The sequence below is a fragment of the Podarcis liolepis genome (genome assembly GCF_965112155.1).
Source record: "Podarcis liolepis genome assembly, chromosome: 14".
Taxonomy (NCBI): domain Eukaryota; kingdom Metazoa; phylum Chordata; class Lepidosauria; order Squamata; family Lacertidae; genus Podarcis; species Podarcis liolepis.
Window position 1 is genome coordinate 13,663,406 of NC_139569.1, and position 4,582 is coordinate 13,667,987.

General features: G+C 45.0%; 1 protein-coding gene across 4 annotated transcripts in view; it reads left to right on the plus strand.

Annotated features, from left to right (window-relative positions):
• The first annotated feature begins 2,503 nt into the window (after positions 1-2,503).
• The window catches only part of SUN1 (Sad1 and UNC84 domain containing 1), an 80,844-nt gene continuing 78,765 nt past the window's right edge, over positions 2,504-4,582 (plus strand). The window contains exon 1 of one of the 4 annotated variants that reach the window (XM_083474257.1): positions 2,504-2,778. The gene's annotated coding sequence lies outside the window, so the exon portion shown is untranslated. The remainder of the gene's footprint in view (positions 2,779-4,582) is intronic. The other 3 variants (XM_083474235.1, XM_083474252.1, XM_083474236.1) reach the window with 3 other exon arrangements.

The window sequence follows — 4,582 nt, forward strand, 5'->3', positions numbered from 1 at the left end:
TTTGTGTGTGTGTGTGTATAAGTCAAGTGACTGGCAAAACAGAAAAGAGGCTTAACATTCTACAGTTAAATATATTAGCGTCTGCCTTTGTCAATGACACAGCTGGATTTCAAACCAGACACTAGGAGCCAAAGTCTAAAAATAGTGGAGAAAAGAAGGTGGCATCTACTATATAAGTACAAAATAAGTTTTAAACAATTCAATGCATCAATTAATGATTGTGCATTATCCTCTAAGATAAGACAATGGGGTGTTAGGGTGTTGAGTCTGTGTATCCAGAAGCTCTCTCTTTTGGTGTCCAAGGATGGGGTAGGTTTTATGTTGGATACATTTCTCTCTCTGTGTGTAAGTAAAAAAATGGTCTTAAAAAATGTTCAGCAAAGTCCTTCACTAAAGGCTCCTGAGCAAACAGCATTCATGAGGCAAGGGCATGTGGCCTGTTTTGGATATGAAACTGGTTAAAGAGAGGGAAGACATAATGTTCACAGTTGATGAAAATAAGTAACCCAGAAGCTGTATTTAACTTCTAAATTATCTGAAGCAAGGGATGAGTGATGAGGTAACTAAATATCATATTCACTATCAGAAGGCATGGGCAGGGGAGATGTATTTGCATGGCGTTAAAGAGATGTCCACAATGGGGCTAGGCAGACCTCACCATATCATTGTGTGCGGGTATGTATTTATTGTTGAGCCCCACTAGCAAAAATATTTTCAAAGGGCACAATAGCCATTTAATAATTAAACTGGGTTTAATTTATAAACTCCTTTGTGCCTCACCTTTCGCTCCTAGTTATTTTGTTTCTATTTTGGGCTGCCTTTTAGGGCATAGTCCTCACAAGATACATACAGAAACAAACACAGAAGAAAAGAACAAAAACAAGATTCAAAACAATTATAAAGGAGTGGCTTAAATAAAGATGCCAGAAGCATTCCATAAAAATCGGATGATACTCCCTGCCTGGGCATATTAGCCAAGTTTACAGTGAATAGTATATACTCTGCCTAAAGGATGCTAAGAAGTCCTGTACCCTAGGGAGATATGGCACTTGGCTCAACTAAAACACCAGAAACTTCTCGCTCTCCCCAGCCTTCAACTACAGTAGTCCATTTTAGCAGGATGTTGCAGGAACTGTTGCCAACTCAGATCTAGTGCATCCAAGTTTGCCTTCTCCTCCCTCCCAGTCCCTCTTTCATTTTGTGTCCTCGTCTTTTTAGAATTATAAACTGAAGGTCAGGGACTATCTTTGTAAACTGCAAATCTATCTTATTTTTTTTCCAGCTGAAGAACAGTCTTCAAAACAAAACAAAACCAAAAACCAACCCTTGGAACAAATGCAATCTAAAAGCTCCCAGATGTTGTTGGACTCCAGCTTCCATCACCACCAGCCAGTATGACTTGCAGCAGTTCTCAACCTGTGGGTCCCCAGATGATGTTGGACTACAACTCCCATCATTCCTGAGCTCTGGCCTTGCTAGCTAGGGGTGATGGGAGTTGTAGTTCAACATCTGGAGACCCACAGGTAGAGAAAGGCTGAGTCTTAAGGGATTAATTAGGTCACTGTAGTGCAAGGATACCCAGAGGTTCCCCACCCTTGTGGGCTTCGCTTTATCCTCAACAGGTATTTTTCAGATTAAATTTTTTTGCTGTTTTCACTTTCCATATTTTATTTGGTACTTGGTGTTTCCCTCCCCCCCTTGTGTATTGTACGGTGCCACAGGGCAGGGGTGTAGGGCGGGGTGTGTGTGTGTGTGACAAATTATCAGGGAACAATTACTGCCCTACAAGGGCGGTTCATAAAAACCTTTTTTTAGAAAATGCCTGCTCCAAAGGTCTTATTTTACTACACTTGGGATTATATAGCGCTATATGAAATTTCATGCATATCAGTTAATATTTTGACCCTCCTCCATGAAAATAGCTGTTTACTTGGCCGTTTTCCTATGTCGTGAAGGCTGAAATTTCAATTCAGTGGAGCACTTACTGTTCCCAACCCTAACCCTGCGGAAAGCCATCTAATTAGACTTTAATTTGATTTTGACATGTTTTTAGGAGGTAATTTAATTATTGTGTGATTTTATATCAATGTTATGTATCTGATGATAGCTGCCCTGAGTCCGACTTCAGCCGGGAGGGCAGGATATAAATAAAAGTTGTTTATTATTATTCCTTTGTAAGGAAATATGAAATAACATAAAACCATTTTTTCAGGCAAAAAAAAAATCCATGTTGGGGGGTGACAAGAAATTTGGGTACCACCTGACCTTCCTGCCTCTGCCGCGGGGCAATCCCTGCTTCGGAGCTGGAGGTGCGGTTTAGGCACACCTAGAAACGAAGGAAGCGGGAAAAGGCACCGGCTGAGGAGAAATATCCGTTTTCCCACTGAGCATGTGCAGAGAACGCTTCTCCTACCCTGACCAACCGCCTCCGTGTGGAAGAGGGGCGGTGGGCGTGGCTCCCCGCAGCCCAGCCCATTCCTGCGGTTGCCGCCATTTTCGAAAATGAACCGTTGCCCGCGGCCGAAGGGGGCGGGGCGGGGCATGAGGAGCAGAGAGAGGGAGAGAGATTCTGGGGGCCTCTTAGGGAAGCGGCGAGTCCGCCGACGCCTCCCGCCCAGCTCCCCTCAGTCAAGCGGGGCGGGGGGCGGGCGGGAAACGGACGCGTAGCGGCGCTGCTCCCGTAAAGCAGCGCGAGATCCTCGTCACCTTCCTCAGGTGTGCTGACCCGGCAGCCAGAAGCGGCGTCCTCCCAGGGCGCGTGCGCGTGCCTCTCGTCAGGTAACTAACGGCCGAGCTTGAGAGACAGAGCGCGCGCTGCGGCCGAGGCGCCTGGTGGACTCCGTTTTCATTGCTCTTGCTTCTCCTTTCCTTTCCTTTCCTTCTCTTCCTCTCTTGGCCGGGAATACATGAAAGGGAAAGAGCAGGCGGCGGTATTATGTTAACGCGGCCCTCTCGGTTTCTCAGCGAGATACATTGCTTGCCGCAGCCGCCTTCATTCGCTTTGGAGTTTCTCGGTTTCTTCACCACAACCGCCACCGCAGCCTCCGTTTTTATATTGTGGAGGTTGAGGAGTGGAAATCCCCCCCCTCAGTTTAGCGCGAGTGTTGTTCGTAGGCCCCCACCCAACACCCTCGCTTCTGCCCCCCTCAATAATATGGGGGGGGGCTCTTCTCTTTGACCCCCCCCCAGGCCACACAAGCAAATCGAGAGAAAGGCGGGGAGGGAGAATATCTGGTGGCTTCATTCTCCCTCACCTTCCTTTCCACTCCCCTTTTATATGAACAAATAGTTGCATGCTGCTATTCCAAAACAAACCCCAAAACGAATTATTGCATTGCAGAGGGGTGAACTAGATGACACTTGAAACCCCTTCTACTCAATGATTCATAATTCATATTTTTTTTGGGGGGGGAATCAGGTTTAGGACGACCATTTACACACCATACAATTTATTGGTTGATTTTTAAAAAACCAAAGTAGCTTACAACAAGCACGTCCATTGAAACAGGCATAAAATAAAGGGAACGAACAAGGATAAATCCGTTTTCAAAAGGCAGGTTTAAATCATTCCATCCATTGGAGGCTGCAGATAATTAAGAGCCAAAGGCCTTGTGAAACATATGCATGCACATACAATAAAAGATGAGTTTAAAATTTGAAAGGAACAATTCCAGAAAGGTATTTTCTTAACTGCTTGCTCAACCCATTGTGGTGGTGTAGTTAAGAGTGTTGGGCTGGCAGACAAAAGAGTTCAAGTCTCCACTCAACCATGAAGCTCATTGGGTGACCTTGGGCAAATCACTGTCTCTTAGCCTGGCTTAACTCACAGGGCTGTTGCGAGAATAAAATGGAGGGCGGAAACTATGTATGCCACCTTGAGCTCCTTTGGATGAAAGATGGAACATTAAATCAAATACATAAAAATGCATTAGCTTCCAGCTAGGGCAGGGGTGTGTAGCCTGTGATCCTCCACATCTTGCTAAAATACCTCTATCCCTAAGGTAGTTTAGCAATAGATAGGTAGCCGTGTTGGTCTGCCATAGTCAAAATAAAAAAATTCCTTCCAGTAGCACCTTAAAGACCAACTAAGTTAGTTCTTGGTATGAGTTTTCATGTGCATGCACACTTCTTCAGATATTCCGGTATCTGAAGAAGTGTGCATGCACACGAAAGCTCATACCAAGAACTAACTTAGTTGGTCTTTAAGGTGCTACTGGAAGTAGTTTAGCAAGTTAGGGCTTATTAGGGCTGATGGGACTTGGTATCCAACAACAGTCTGAAGGACCACAGGTTCCCCCTCTAGGATTAAAATAAAAAGAGAAAGTAGCCCCTGCTGCTCCATAAGAAGGCTCCAAAAGCTGCAGCCAGGTAATGCTTTTATTGGGGCAAACCAAGATGTCGACAAAATAAGTCGCAATACCTACCTTGATGGTTTTGTTGTTGTTATCTTACTACATTTATAGTCTGCCTTTCATTCAAGGTAGCATACCAAGACCTGGTGTTCAAGTCCCCATCCAGCTATGAACTTAAATGTGTGTCCTTGAGCCAGTTCCTCCCTCTCAGCCTAACCCACCTTAAAGGG